This window comes from Chionomys nivalis, chromosome 12 (assembly GCF_950005125.1).
Source record: "Chionomys nivalis chromosome 12, mChiNiv1.1, whole genome shotgun sequence".
In the NCBI taxonomy this organism is placed as follows: Eukaryota; Metazoa; Chordata; class Mammalia; order Rodentia; family Cricetidae; genus Chionomys; species Chionomys nivalis.
Window position 1 is genome coordinate 67,818,386 of NC_080097.1, and position 16,979 is coordinate 67,835,364.

The window sequence follows — 16,979 nt, forward strand, 5'->3', positions numbered from 1 at the left end:
GGTGTGTTTCTTGTAAACAGCAGAATGTTGGTTCCTGTTTTTGTATACATTCTCTTAACCTGTTCCCTTTTATAGGTGAATTGAGTCCATTGTTATTAAGTGATATTAATAACTAGTGGTTCTTAACTCCGGTTTTTTTTTTTTTGTTAGTATTGTCTGTGTATTTCATTTCTTTGAGTTGTGCTGGTGGAGGGTTGTCTGGTGCTTGGGTTATTATGGGTGTTGTTACATTCTTTGATTTGTGGTCTTCCTTCTAATATTTTCTTTAAGGCTGGGTTTGTGGCTAAATATTGTTTAAATCTGTTTTTGTCCTGTAATATCTTGTTTTCTCTATAGATGATGAATGCAAGCTTTGCTGGGTATAAGAGTCTGGTCTCTTAGTGTCTGTAGAACATCTATCTATCCAAGACCTTCTGGCTTTCATGGTTTGCACTGAGAAGTCAGGTGTAATTCTGATAGGTTTCCACTTACATGTTACTTGACTCTTTTCCTTTGCAGCTTTTAATATTCTTTCTTTATTCTGTATGTTTTGTGTTTTTATTATTACATGGCGAGGGGGTGGTTTTTTTGATCCAGGCTATTCAGTGTTCTGTATGCTTCTTGTACCTTCATAGGAATATCCTTCTTTAGGTTGGAAAAGTTTTCTTCTATAATTTTGTTGAACATATTTTCTGAGGCTTTGTGCTGTAATTCTCCTTTTTTCTACTTTTATTATTCTTAGGTTTGGTCTTTTCACGGTGTCCCATATTTCCTGAAGGTTTTGTGTTAAGTATTTCTTGGATTTGTTGTTTTCTTTAATCACTGAGTTTATTTCCTTTATAGTATGTTCAGTGTCTGAGATTCTTTCTTCTATTTCTTATATTCTGTTGGTTATACTTGTCTCTGTAGTTCCTGTTCATTTACCCGGATTTTCCATATCGAGCCTTCCCTCGGTTTGTGTTTTCTTCATTACCACCATTCCATTTTTCAAGTCTTGAGCTGTATCCATTACCTGTTTGATTGGTTTTTCTTGGTTTTGTTGGGTATCTTTGAGAGATTTATTTATTTGTTCTACATTATTATTTGTCTTCTCTGATTCTTTTTTAATTTAATTTAATTTTTATTAGAAATTTCCACCTCCTCCTATCCTCCCATTTACCTCCCACTCCCACCTCTCTCCATCCCCTTCGTTCTCCAGTCCTAAGAGAAATCAGTGTGCCTTGCCCTGTGGGAAGTCCAAGCCCCCTGCCTCCATCCAGGTCTAGAAATGTGTGCATGCAAACAGACTAGGCTCCCAAAAAACCAGTACATGTAGTAGAATGAAAATACGGTGCTCTTATCCTTGGCTTCTCAGTCAAACCTCCTTGTCAGCCACATTCAGAGAGTCCTGTCTGATCACATGCTCATTCAGTCCCAGTCCAGCTGGCCTTGGTGAGTTCCCATTAGATCAGTCCCACCATCTCTGTGGGTGGACACACCCCTCATGGTCCTGACTTCCTTGCTTATGTTCTCCCTCCTTCTGCTCTTCATCTGGGCCTTGGGAGCTCAGTCCAGTGTTCCATTGTGGGTCTTTTTCTCTGTCTCCATCCATTGCCAGATGAAGGTTTATGGTGATATGCAAGATACTCATCAGTGTGGCTATGGGATAAGGCCAGTTCAGGCACCGTCTCCTCTGAAGTCCACAGACCTAGCTGTGGAAATCCCCTTGGACACCTGGGAACCTCTCTAGATCCAACTTTCTTGCCAACTCTAAAAATGGCTCCATTATTTAAGATATCTTCTTCCCTGCTCCCATATCCATCCATTCTTCTTCCATCTCAACCATCCCATTCCTCAAGCTCTCCCCAACCTCCCCTTCTCCCTTCTCTCTCCCCATCTCACCTTCCCCACAATTCACCCCAGCCCCACTGCTCCCAACTTTTGCCTCGTGATCTTGTCTACTTCCAATATCCAAGTCTTGAACTGTTTCCATTACCTGTTTGATTGCTTTTCTTTGTTTTCTTGGATATCTTTGAGAGATTTATTCATTTCTTCTACCTTTTTGTTTGTCCTCTCATTTCTTTAAAGCAGCTTTTCACATCCTGTTTAAGGTCCTCTATTATTTTCATAATGTTATGTTTAAAGTCGATTTCTTCTACTTCTTCTGATATTTATTTCTAATGGCTGGCTTACAAAGCATTGACACAGGCTGGGGCTATTGAGAATTCCTGTGGTAGGATAGTCCACCGGTATCTTTTAGTAGGCTGAGAATTATTATAAATTGGCACTGTGAAGGCAAATTTTTCTCCATCCTTTTCTTGTAAAGGTCTAGTGAAGAAGCAATCCTTCAAATCAATAACTGTAAAGGGCCCATAGGTTCAATTACCTGCTTGACAACCCTTAGATCTGTCACCATTGTCCATTTACCAGATTTTGTTTTTACAACAAACACAGGAAAATTCCAAGGGCTAATTGACTCCTCAATATGTCGAGCAATTAATTGCTCCTGTACCAATTGTTCTAAAGCCTGCAATTTATCTTAAGCTAGAATTCATTGCTTAACCCATATTGGCTTCTCGGTTAGCCATTTTAAAGGTAGGACTGTTGGTACCTCTAAAGGTTTGTTTGTTCGTTCTGTATGTTCTTGTACAGCCTGAATGGCTGGTGACATTTGTGCATAGTACCTTATTACATCCTTCCCAGAATTACGAGTTCCCGGGACTGCAGGAATGTTAATCTGGTATTCCATTGCTGTAGCAGGTCACAGCCCCATAAATTTATTGCAATATCAGCTACATATGGCCTAAGATTTCCTCTTTGACCTTCTGGCCCAATACAGTTAACCCACCTCTTGCTTTGTTTAACTCGAGATATGGTTCCAGTTCCTAGTAACTGAACATCTGCCTCTTGAAGAGGCCAATTTGTATGCCAAATTCTGGAGTGAAGATACTCACCTCTGCTCCTGTGTCTATCGAGCCAACAATCACAATTCCATTTATACAGACTCCCAGCTTTGGTCTCTGGTCATTTATAGAAGTTTGCCAAAATATATGCTCCTTATTTCCTATTTGAATTTCTGACTTATCCTCCAAATTTGAGCCATCATTTAGAACCTTATGATTTTGCACAGAAGATTCTAGAGTTTTTAATTTTCCTGCGACATGTCTTCCACGGTTACTGGGACTGACTGGGCCACTTTTGGCTTGGTTCCTGCTAGAGGCCTCTCAAGGAATTTCCTGATGTTATCGGGTTTCCTTGTCTGTCTGTTGTTGATCTGCATTCATTGGTCCAATGGATGACCAAACAATATTAGTCTGGAAGAAATCCACAAGTTTTCATACTCTTTGAAACCAAAAAGAATCTTTTTTTCCAAAAGATTGGAACATATTCTTAGATGCATGTTTTGAAATCAAGATAACTTTAGGTTATATATGTTGGTTTAGCTTAGCAGCCCATACAATGAAATGTCTGTCTGTCCTTAGCTCCTTAACAGTCAAAAAATTCAAAGAAAACACAATAATATACATAATTTAGACTGTGTATATTCTATCTTTACATGGATTTTATTTTCTTTACTCATTTAATCTATGACTGCTTTACTCTGTTTCTTTAAAGACTTTTTAAAGATCATTTACTATCTTTTATAACTCTGTATACTCTTTTTCTTCTCTCTCCCAAGCCTACTTACAGTTTGTAAACACACAATATCTCACTTATAAGTCTGTTATGTCTGACTCTGTCCTTATTGCATATCTTTATTCCTTTTCTGAACAGGACGGCTTCTTAAAATGCTAAGCTGCAATTAGACTAGGCTTAAGACTGCTTTGCCTTTTGGCTCTGTCTAGTCTGACAAGTTAGAGGAGGTCTGTACATTGCCTCTGAGAGCCATACTATCCAGATCCAGGGTCAGGTCATAGCAGGTGTGTAGTCATTAAACAAGTTGTAGCACTCTGCTCACGAACCCCATTTAAATGCTCCATACACAGACCTCCAGAAATTGACAGAGACCATGCTGGCAGCAGGGCCCAAGAAGCTGCTGTTTCAAAATCATATGGTTTTTTTTTCTCCTACCACTGAATCAGGAAAACCTGTCTTAAAGGACCTGCAACACACTGCCAGCTGGGAAAAAGATTTACGACTAAACTTTGGGGGTTTTATGTGTATCTAGAGTTCCTTTTCAAGCTTAATTAGGTTTTACGTGGATATAGTCAACCACATTGGAGCCCCAATTTGTTGTAAGTAAGCAGCAATTTTTGTTCCTGGCTGTTCATATCTGAAATAATCACAGAAAATCTGTATTAATTAAATCACTTCTTGGCCCATTAGCTCTAACTTCTTGTTGGCTAACTCTTACATCTTAATTTAACCCATTTCTAGTAATCTGTGTATTGCCACGTGACTGTGTCTTACTGGGTCAAGTTATGTCTGGCTCCAGCAGACTACATGACTTCTCTCTGACTCTGCCTCCTTTCTCCCAACATTCAGTTTAATTTTCCTCACCTTGCTCTATTCTACTCTGTCACAGTCTCAAGACAGTTTCTTTAATAGCATATTAAATATTCACAGCATACAAAAGGGAACCCCACATCACTCATCCACTTTGTTTCTATACTCTACTCCATCCTCTACCAGGCCCTGTTCCACAGCACCCACTCTTGTTTTAAAGCCTTGAGCTGGATTCCCGTCCACAGAGAGACAACCTGATGAGGGAATTAATATGAGAGCTCGAGAGTCAGCAGAGCAAACCTGGCTTTACTTTTGCCTCTGCATCCAATGCTGAGTGTAAGACCTGAGCAGACAGCTCAGTTGACTGGCCTGTGCTTCTCCAGACATTCCACACCCAGATGGTGCCAATTTATGCAGGGAAAAAAGGAAATATATTTGAAGAGAGTTAAAGTAAAGAAGAGATTGTGTCCAGCAGTGAACTGCAGGCATCCAGGAAAAACTTTCCAGAGGCAGGGGACTGGGAGACTCAGTTTGCAAGCTGACTCAGTTTCCATAGCTGATCACAAGGGGAGTGAGAGAAGAGCTGACCAAGTCCCTGCTCTGCACCTGGCCCCCAGAGCATCTCTGTCAGGCTAGGATGTATGAGATCATTGGGTTTATATTCAAACAGGCCTCATTCTTATAATTTGTTTGCCTTGTGGGAAATGGAATGAGGCTAGGTAAAGCGATGATTCTAAGTAGGAGGTGGCATAAGCCTTGGGAAAAGCTGCTACTAGTGAGGATTGAGCATCTGATGAGTGGAAACAATCTCTTGAGGTTCAGAGAAAAACCTCAAGTGTAGACACTTTGGAGTCTGACAGTTCAAGTTGCTTTTATTTGTTTGTTCAGCTGTGTTTTTAATCAGGATTTCTCCATGTGTCCATGGCTGTCTTGGAACTTGCTTGTAGATCAGGTTGGGATAAAACACAGAGCTCTGCCTGCCTCTGCCTCCTTAGCTCTGGGAGTAAGGTATGAACAATCACCACCCTGCCAAATTCAAGGGCGTGACTTGTGACAAGATGTTAACGTCTCTGAGACTGTTTCTTCATTGAAAAACCTGAGAAACAAAGACAATTCAACTGTTGTGTTATTCACCCCTAAGTGGGCCTAGACTCAGTGGAGAATAAATTTTAAATAGTACACCTCCTCACTCAAATTAACTTAGCTACTATGGGGAGCCTGTAATATTTGCATTTGGGAAGTTAAGGTAAGAGAATCTCAAGTAGAAGTTTAGACCCAGCTTGATAGAGAGACTCTGTCTCAGAAACACACCAAAAATACAAAGAATTACTAGTATTGAGGGGTAAGGTGGAAGAGATTTCTTGTACTTTTTTTGGAGGAAGTTAACAAAACCCAGCTATAGCTCCTTACCTTAAAACTCTATTTACCATAAGAAAGAGATGATGTGGGATTCTGCTCCGTATGCTGTGAATATGTTTTATTGTCATTGATTAAAAAGGAAGCTGCTTAAAAACTTTACCTAACAGAGTAAAGTTACCAGGTGACAACTCCAAACAGAGATATAAAGAGAAAGTAGGCAGAGTCAAGAAGCCATGTAGCTACCAGAGGAGAAATATGCCTGGAAGTTTATTGGTAAACCAGGAGCCTAGTGGTTAAATATAAAATAATAGAAATGGGTTAATTTAACATGTAAGTTAGAAATACATTTAAGCTATCGGCCAAACAGTATTGCAAATAATGCAGTTTCTGTGTGATTATTTTGGGTCTTGGTGGCAAGGAAATAAACAATCAGCCTCCGCCAACAGACAGATCTCCTTCCATCATCTCACCCCACTTACCCAGGGCGTGAGGAAGGGCAGGGCCAAGATATCTGTGGGTGCATGTGTATATGTGTTTATCAAACTATGTGTGCATGCACATGAATGTACATGAGTGTGTGTGTGTGTGTGTGTGTGTGTGTGAGAGAGAGAGAGAGAGAGAGAGAGAGAGAGAGAGAGAAACTTAGATCTCCTACCCATGATCAGCATGATGTCTGGGGTTCTGTATCTAGTCCTAAATCAGACACTGTGGCCTATGAATAAAGTGACCCATCCTTATCAATTATGTTGTCCAGTTATTCATCCTCACCTCTCACCAACTGCCCCATCCACTCCTTTCTCTGTAGCTTCCCACCAGATGTGTGCTTTCTCACCTCTGGTTGTTTGCAGGTACTGCCTCTGTCTTTCTGGCTTACTTTGTCTTCACTGTTCTCCACCTTAGAGCCTATAGTGCTGGCCAAAGTCTGACACATAAGCCTTCTTGTGTTCCAGTAGTTCCCTGTAATACACGTGCATAGAATATGACCAGTGTGGACATGCTGTCCATCTGATTTGGGAGGGTTATATCGTATGGTTACTGAATAGTGGATCTTGTCATGAGTCTACTGCTTGTCCTAGTACATGGTTGTTGACTAGATAACAATGGAAAACTATCCAGCATTTAGCTAGATGATGACAAAGTCAGGGTGCAAACATAAGCATATTGCAATCTTCTCGTTTTGTAATGTAGAGGTACTTACATAATTTTATTCTCAACTATGACTGGTGCTCTCAATATGCCTTACTGGCTTATGCTAACCTATTTCTAAAGCCTTTGAGATTGAGCATATTACTCTTGCTTTTCTGTCTAGGTTCTGCTCGAATACATCCTTGTTCCTTGTAAGCTCCTCCTTCAGGATCAGTATGCTGACATTCACAATCTATGTCAGGAAGAATGAAAAACATATAGAAATTTTAAAGAAATGCATTTTCTGAATGATAACAAAAATTTACTGAAGCGTTTGCATATTTAAGAGTTTTCTATTAAAATACACTAATTAGAAATCAATCATTTAAAACTCTTTATGACATCAGTAGCTTTTTGGTGGATTTTTAAAGTGGCAACCAGTCCTTCTGCCCAAGTGCTACCGCCTTAAATATTATTCATGTCATTAAATATTTTGGTAGAGAGAAAAAGCAGTATATTAATGGTTTACCTGCATTTTTTTCCTCTGTAAAAATTTTATGCTGATCCCTCACCTACCCTCCATTAACTTCTCATAGTTCCTCATAGAGGGATGAGACCTTATGAGCCTTTCTCAATGGATGATGGAGAGGTGAAGCCCCAGTATTATATAGCTCTGCTTCAGGAAAACACGGCTGCTTGGGATTCCTGAGTGCAGTCATTGTGTCCTCTCCTGAAGACCCAGTTTCCAGCAATTCTCCCCCAACTCTGACTTTTACGCCCTTTCTTGCTCCCTCTTCTACAGCAACACCTGAGCCTTGGGTGCTGCTGTGGTGGTTAATTTTTGCCAGTTTAACACAAACCTAGACATAATGTGGGATGAAGGAGGAAAATTCTCCGTCACATTTTCCTGTAGGCAAGGTTTGGAAACATTTTCATGATTAATGATTGATGTAGGAAGGTCCAGCTTACTGTGGGTAGCAGCAGTCTGTACAGTTAGTCCTCATTCCCATAAAAAAAAGGCGCCTCTCTCTCTCTCTCTCTCTCTCTCTCTCTCTCTCTCTCTCTCTCTCTCTCTCTGTGTGTGTGTGTGTGTGTGTGTGTTTGTGAAAGACAAGGTAGATATGTAGAGGTCATAGGACACCATCTGGGAGTTGGTTTAATTCTCCTATCATGGATTCCAGGAATGCAATTCAGGTTACCAGACTTGTATGGAATATGGCCTTAGGTGATGAGCCATTTCAATGGCCCTTTTCCCATGTTTTCTTTCCATTAAAAAATAAAAACAGAAGTGTTTCTTATATTCTTCTCCTTCCCTAAATAAGCAAATACTTCTAAAATGCTAGCTAGTAAGGAAATCATAGGGCTGTGCATGCAGCTTGGGGATTGTGTGAGCTTGCCTCATACATGGAAGGCTGCAGGTTCCCTCTCTAACAATGAAAAAAGCAACAACATTTTAAAGTAACTAAATATTTTTTAGTAAGTCAGTAATTGTGTAGTGCACAAGGACCTAATGATCAAGTCCCTGCCTTTCTTATTTCTTTGGGTCCAGAAGAAATCATCATATATCCCCTGCTCTTTGATTTATTCTCATGTGTTGTATATAACCATATATAGGCCTATAGGGAATTTTCTTCAGAATTTAAGATTTCTTATAACTCAAAACTAGAATAACAGCCCAGTGACACAGAGGACAGTAAATGGATCTGAAGAGAAGTTTTGTTAGTAGTCAGGCACACCCTCACACAGCACCTCACACCATCTGCCTGGCTGTATAGCAAATGGTATCCTGTCCCTTTAAGTGACTCTCTGCTCACTCTCAGTCTCTCTAGTGCTCTCTTCCTCCCTTCCTCCATTCCCCCTCTCTCTTTTTCTCTTTTTCTCCCACTGAGGCAAGCAGGTCTCAGCCTCTTTTCCTTCTCCCTCCTCCCTCTCTCTCTGTTTCTCTTTCTCTCTGTCCCTTCCTCCCATCCCTTCCTCTCCACTACACCTCCCTTTTTAATAAAACTTCACACTCAATCTCCATCTACATGGCATATTTGTCTGTCCCTTACCAGCCGCACTTTGAACCTCACCCACATGCCATGGAACCTGGAAAGATTTCCAAATGTCCTACTGGCACACTGGAAGATGTTCAACACCATCAGACATCAAGTGTTGCAAATCAACTTTCAATGAGATGATACTTGATATCATTAAGATGGTGAAAATACAAAAGATAAGTCAATCCTGGTGGCACAGCTCTGCAATTCCAGCACTTGGTCGAGGAGTGTGTGTGTGTGTGTGTGTGTGTGTGTGTGTGTGTGGTGTCTATCACATATGAGTTTGAAGCTGGACAGCAAAATGTGGTCTAAGAATTGAACAGTACATGTTGCATGCTGAGGATATGAGTCTCAGGGAAAGCACTTGTCTAGCATGCACAGGTGCTGGGACACATGTGAGAGTGTAAACACACCAGAGAACAGGAACCTGCTGCTGCGTTACTGCTGGAATGTAGATTAAAATGGTGCAGCCACCAGCACCTGAGCATTTATATAAGAAAAAAGGGAGAAACCCCAATTACCTACTACTTGATGATTAGGTAAACAAAAGGTGGTGTGTTAATAGAGTGGTCTAGTTTCTAGTCATGGAAGGGGGTAGAGAAAGGATACATCCTATAACATGAATAAATATCACAAACATTAAGTTCATTGAAAGTAGCCAAAGGACTAAAGAATGGGACACTTCTTTATTAGATGATTTGATTTCTCTTTAATACCCAGAATGAGACACTTGAAACAGAAAGTTAGACTGGTAACTAATAGGTGGTGGGGGTCTGGAGAAATCAAGAGTAACTACTAATGAATAAAGGGTTTTTCTCGAATGACAAAATTATTTTAAAAGTAAATAAAATGATGGTTGCATAATTTTTTTTTTGATTTTTTATTTATTTATTTATTAAAGATTTCTGCCTCCTCCCCACCGCCACCTCCCATTTCCCTCCCCCAATCAAGTCCCCCTCCCTCGCGCAACTGTAGCGCGTCTGACTCCAGATCAGAAGGTTGTGTGTTCAAATCACGTCGGGGTCATCAAGTGTCCTAATTTTCTTTCTTTCTTTTTTTTTTATTTTTACTTATTTATTTTTATTCTTTTTTAATTAAAATTTCCACCTGCTCCCCATTTCCCATTTCCCTCCCCTCCTCCCAAATATTGCCCTCCCCCCACTTCCCTCCCCCTATCCCCACTCCTCTTCTCCTCCCCCCACTCCATTCCCCCTCCCTCTCGATACTGAAGAGCAGTCCAAATTCCCTGCCCTGCGGGAAGACCAAGGTCCTTCTATCTACGTCCAGAAAGGTGAGCGTCCAAACAGGCTAAGCTCCCACAGAGCCAGTTCATGTATTAGGATCGAAACCTAGTGCCATTGTCCTTGGCTTCTCATCAGTCTTCATTGACCGCCATGCTCAGAGAGTCCGGAATCAACCCATGCTTATTCAGTCCCAGACCAGCTGGCCTTGGTGGGCTCCCAATAAATCAGTTCCACTGTCACAGTGGGTGGGTGCATCCCTCGTGGTCCTGATTTTTTGCTCATGTTCTCCCTCCTTCTGCTCCTCATTTGGACCTTAAGAGCTCAGACCATTGCTCCCAATTGAGACTCTGTCTCTACCTCGATCCATCGCCAGATGAAGGTTCTAAGGTGATATGCAAGATATTCATCAGTATAGGATAGGGTCATTTCAGGTTCCCTCTCCTTAGTTGCCCAAGGTACCAGCTGGGGACATATTCCTGGACACCTGCGAACCCCTCAAGAGTCAAGTCTCTTGCCAACCCTAAGATGGCTCCCTTAGATAGGATATATACTTCGCTGCTCCCGTATCCATCCTTCCTATATCCCAACCATCCCAATCCTCCGAGCTCCTCCCATCCTCCCCTTCTCATATTTCTCATCCCATTTCCCTTTTGCCCCATGCCACCTCACCCGCAAGTTCCCAGTTTTTGCCCTGGAGTCTTGTCTACTTCCCCCTCTCCATGCGGATGACTATATGATTTTCTTTGGGTTCACTTTCTTATTTAGCTTCTATAGGATCACACATTATATGCTTAATGTCTTTTATTTTATGGCTAGAAACCGATTATGAGTGAGTACATCCCATGTTCCTCTTTTTGAGTCTGGGATACCTCACTCAGGATAGTGTTTTCTATTTCCATCCATTTGCATGCAAAATTCGAGAAGTCATTGTTTTTTCCTGCTGAGTAGTACTCTAATATGTATATATTCCACACTTTCTTCATCCATTCCTCCATTGAAGGGCATCTAGGTTGTTTCCAGGTTTTGGCTATTACAAACAATGCTGCTATGAACATAGTTGAACAGATACTTTTGTCATTTGATGTGGCATCTCTTGGGTATATTCCCAATAGTGGTATTACTGGATCTTGGGGTAGGTTGATCCCAAATTTCCTGAGAAATCGCCACACTGATTTCCAAAGTGGTTGCACAAGTTTGCATTCCCACCAGCAATGAATGAGTGTGCCTCTTTCTCCACAACCTCTCCAGCAAAGGCTATCATTGGTGTTCTTGATTTTAGCCATTCTGACAGGTGTAAGATGGTATCTCAAAGTTGTTTTAATTTGCATTTCCCTTATCGCTAAGGAGGTTGAGCATGACCTTAGGTGTCTTTTGGCCATTTGAATTTCTTCTGTTGAGAATTCTCTGTTCAGATCAGTGCCCCATTTTTTATTGGGTTCATTAGCATTTTAAAGTTTAGTTTCTTGAGTTCTTTATATATTTTGGTGATCAGACCTTTGTCTGTTGCAGGGTTGGTGAAGATCTTCTCCCAGTCAGTGGGTTGCCTTTTTGTCTTAGTGACAGTGTCCTTTGCTTTACAGAAGCTACTCAGTTTCAGGAGGTCCCATTTATTCAATGTTGCCCTTAATGTCTGTGCTGCTGGGGATAAACGTAGGAAGTGATCTCCTGTACCCATATGTTGTAGAGTACTTCCAACTTTTTCTTCTATCAGGTTCAGTGTGTTCAGACTAATATTGAGGTCTTTAATCCATTTGGACTTGAGTTTTGTGCATGGTGATAGATATGGATCTATTTTCATTCTTCTACACGTTGACAACCAGTTCTGCCAGCACCATTTGTTGAAGATGCTCTCTTTTTTCCATTGAATACTTTTAGCTCCTTTATCAAAAATTAGGTGTTCATAAGTTTGTGGGTTAAAATCAGGGTCTTCTACTCGGTTCCATTGGTCGACTTCTCTGTTTTTATGCCAATACCAAACTGTTTTCAATACTGAGGCTCTGTAATAGAGTTTGAGGTCAGGGATGGTAATGCCTCCAGACGATCCTTTATTATATAAGATTGTTTTGGCTATCCTGGGTTTTTTGTTTCTCCATATAAAGTTGATTATTGTCCTCTCAAGATCTGTGAAGAATTTTGATGGGATTTTAATGGGGATTGCATTGAATCTATAAATTGCCCTTGGTAGAATTGCCATTTTTATTATGTTGATCCTCCCTATCCAAGAGCAAGGGAGATCCTTCCATTTTCTGGTATCCTCCTCAATTTCTTTCTTCATTGACTTAAAGTTCTTGTCAAATAGATCCTTTACTTCCTTGGTTAGGGTTACCCCAAGATATTTTATGCTATTTGTGGCTATCGTGAAGGGTGATGCTTCTCTGATTTCCATCTCTGCTTCCTTATCCTTTGTGTATAGGAGGGCAACTGATTTTTTGGAATTGATCTTGTATCCTGCAACGCTACTAAAGGTGTTTATCAGCTGAAGGAGTTCTTTGCTGGAGTTTTTGGGGTCGCTTATGTACACTATCATATCGTCTGCAAATAATGAAAGTTTAACTTCTTCCTTTCCGATTTGAATCCCTTTGATCCCCTTATGTTGTCTTATTGCTATTGCTAGAATTTCAAGCACTATATTAAAGAGGTATGGAGAGAGTGGACAACCTTGTCGTGTTCCTGATTTTAGTGGAATAGCTTTGAGTTTCTCTCCATTTAATTTGATGTTAGCTGACGGCTTGCTATAAATAGCTTTTATTATAGTTAGAAACGACCCTTGTATTCCTAATCTCTCTAAGACCTTTATCATAAAGGGATGTTGAGTTTTGTCAAATGCTTTTCCAGCATCTAATGAAATGATCATATGGTTTTTTTCTTTCAGTTTATTTATATGATGGATTACATTGATAGATTTTCGTATGTTGAACCAGCCCTGCATCTCTGGGATGAAGCCTACTTGATCATAATGGATAATTTTTCTGATGTGTTCTTGGATTCGGTTTGCCAGTATTTTATTGAGTATTTTTGCGTCGATGTTCATGAGTGAGATTGGCCTGTAGTTCTCTTTCTTGGTTGTGTCTTTGTGTGGTTTTGGTATCAGAGTAACTTCAGCTTCATAAAAGGAATTTGGCAATGACTCTTCTGTTTCAATATTGTGAAATACATTAAGGAGTATAGGTATTAGGTCTTCTTGGAAGTTCTGGTAGAATTCTGCATTGAAGCCATCTGGACCTGGGCTTTTTTTGGTGGGGAGGTTTTTTATAACAACTTCTAATTCTTCGCGACTAACAGGTCTATTTAGATTGTTCACCTGGTCCTGGTTTAACTTTGGTATATGGTACTTATCTAAAAAAGTGTCCATTTCTATAACATTTTCCAATTTTGTGGCATACAGATTTTTGTAGTAAGATCTAATGATTCTCTGAATTTCCTCTGAGTCTGTGGTTATGTCTCCCTTTTCGTTTCTGATTTTGTTAATTTGCGTATTCTCTCTCCGCCGTTTGATTAGTTTGGATAGGGGTTTATCAATCTTATTGATTTTCTCCATGAACCAGCTTTTTGTTTCATTGATTCTTTGGATTGTTTTCTGTGTTTCTATTTTGTTGATTTCAGCCCTCAATTTGATTATTTCCAGTCTTCTACTTCTCCTAGGTGAGTCTGCTTCTTTTTTTTCTAAAGCTTTCAGGTGGGCTATTAAGTCTCCAATGTGTGCTTTCTCCGTTTTCTTTAAGTGGGCACTTAATGCTATGAATTTTCCTCTTAGCACTGCTTTCATAGTGTCCCATAGGTTTGAGTATGTTGAGTCTTCGTTTTCATTGAATTCAAGAAAGACTTTAATTTCTTTCTTTATTTCTTCCTTGATCCAGGTGAGGTTCAGTAGTTGACTGTCCAGTTTCCATGAGTTCATAGGCTTTCTGGGGATAGCATTGTTGTTGAATTCTAACTTTAATCCATGGTGATCTGATAAGACACAGGTGGTTACCGATATTTTTTTGTAACTGTGTAAGTTTGCTTTGTTACCGAGTATGTGGTCTATTTTCGAGAAGGTTCCATGAGCTGCAGAGAAGAAGGTATATTCTTTCCTATTTGGGTGGAATGTTCTATAGATGTCTGTTAAGTCCATTTGATTCATTACCTCCCTTAATCCTCTTATTTCTCTGTTAGGTTTCTGTTTGATTGACCTGTCCATTGGTGAGAGAGGAGTGTTGAAATCTCCTACTATTAGTGTGTGTGGTTTGATGACTGCCTTGAGTTTTAGTAACGTTTCTTTTACATAAGTGGGTGCTTTTATATTAGGGGCATATATATTCAGGATTGAGATTTCATCCTGGTGAATTGTTCCTGTTATGAGTAAAAAATGTCCATCTCCATCTCTTTTGATTGATTTTAGTTTGAAGTCAACTTTCTTAGAAATTAGTATGGCCACACCTGCTTGTTTCTTAGGTCCGTTTGCTTGATAAACCTTTTCCCAGCCCTTTACTCTGAGTAGATGTCTGTCTTTGTGGTTGAGGTGTGTTTCTTGTAAGCAGCAGAATGTTGGATCCTGTTTTCGTATCCAATCTCTTAGCCTGTGCCTCTTTATAGGTGAGTTGAGTCCATTGATATTAAGTGATATTAATGACCAGTGGTTGTTAACTCCGGTCATTTTTCCTTTCTTTCTTTCTTTCCTTTGGTAGTAGAGTTTGTGTGTTTCCCTTCTTCAAGTTGTGCTGGTGAAGGGTCTTTAGATGTCTGAGTTATTGTGGGCATTGTTGGACTCCTTGGTTTGTGATTTTCCTTCAATTACTTTCTGAAGGGCTGGATTTGTGGCTACGTATTGTTTAAATTTGTTTTTATCCTGGAAAACTTTGTTTTCTCCATTTATAGTGAACGAAAGCTTGGCTGGGTATAGTAGTCTGGGCTTGCATCCATGGTCTCGTAGTTTCTGCAGTATATCTATCCAGGACCTTCTGGCTTTCATGGTTTCCATAGAGAAATCAGGTGTAAGTCTGATAGGTTTACCTTTATAGGTAACTTGACCTTTTTCCTTTGCAGCTCTTAATATTCTTTCTTTATTCTGTATGTTTTGTGTTTTGATTATTATATGACGAGGAGATGTTTTTTTTTGATCCAGTCGATTTGGTGTTCTGTATGCTTCTTGGACCTTCAAAGGAATATCTTTCTTAAGGTTGGGAAAGTTTTCTTCTATAATTTTATTAAATATATTTTCTGGACCATTGAGCTGTACTTCTTCTCCTTCTTCTATCCCTATTATTCTTAGGTTTGGTCTTTTTATTGTGTCCCAGATTTCCTGAATGTTTTGTGATGAGAATTTGTTGGTTATGCTGTTTTCTTTGATGAGAGTGTTTATTTTCTCTATGGTATCTTCAGTGTCTGAGATTCTTTCTTCTATCTCTTGTAATCTGTTGGTGGTACTTGTCTCTGTAGTTCCTGTTCGTTTATTCAAATTTTCCATCTCCATCCTTCCCTCGGTTTGTGTTTTCTTTATTACTTCCACTTCGTTCTTCAAGTCTTGAACCGTTTCCCTTACCTGTTTGATTACTTTTTCTTGTTTCTCTTGGTTTTCTTGGGTATCTTTGAGATATTTATTCATTTCCTCTACCTTTTTGTTTGTAATCTCTAATTGGTTGTGGCAGTTTTTCACCTCCTGTTTAAGGTCCTCTATTATTTTCATAAAATTCACTTTTGAGTCGAATTCTTCTAATTCTTCTGTATTAGGGTTTAGACTTCTCATTTCGGGATTCCTGGATCCTGGTGATGTCACGTTGCCTTTCAAGTTGTTGGGGGAATTCTTGCATTGGCGCCTGCCCATCTTTTCCTTCAAATGGAGCCAGGAGAGGCCTGATGTCTTGGACCAGTCTTTGCTGTGACTAACTCTCTAGGTGTATCTCCTCAGTGTAGGGGCAGGAACCGTTCCCTTCCAGGTGAACTCCTCAACACCAAAACATGGGTGCGTGGTATTCCAATGACCCGCGTAAAGAAGGCCGAATGCAAGGGGTCGGGCGGGGTCCAATAGAACACAGGTGACACTGCAGTACAAGCTGGAGGTGTCTGCGCTCCCTTTCGGGGGTTGCTGAGGCCTGCCCGCTGCTCTGGTTGGGTAGCCTTAGTGTAGGGGCGTTTGTGCTCTCTACCGGGACCGTCCGCCCCAGGATAGTACACACTCACCCGTCCCGATGAAACTTCTTGGCACCTACACAGGAACTCCTGGATGCCCCAATGAGCCAGGGACTAATGGAAGTAGGGCGCAGGCAGAGCAGGTCCAGCAGATCACAGCAGAGACTGCAGCCCTAGCAGCAGGGGCCCGCTTTCCCTGGCGGGGACCTTGAGGCCTGCCCTCTAGTCAGGGACTCACTGCTCTGGGTTGGTAGCCTTAGTGAAATGGCAGGAAACTGTTCCACAGCTAAGGACCTTGCAGACAAGGCAGGTTTGGGGGTGGGGGTGGGGGCGGGTGTGTAGGAGAGCAAGCCCTGCAGCAGGAGCTGGGGGAGGGGTGTTTGTGCTCTCTACATGGACAGTCCGCCCCAGGATAGCACACACTCACCCGTCCCGATGAAACTTCTCGGCACCTACACAGGAACTCCTGGATGCCCCAATGAGCCAGGGACTAAGGGAAGTAGGGCGCAGGCAGAGCAGGTCCAGCAGATCACAGCAGAGACTGCAGCCCCAGCAGCAGGGGCCCACTTTCCCTGGCGGGGACCTTGAGGCCTGCCCTCTGGTCAGGGACTCACTGCTCTGGGTTGGTAGCCTTAGTGAAATGGCAGGAAACTGTTCCACAGCTAAGGACCTTGCAGACAAGGCAGGTTTGGGGGTGGGG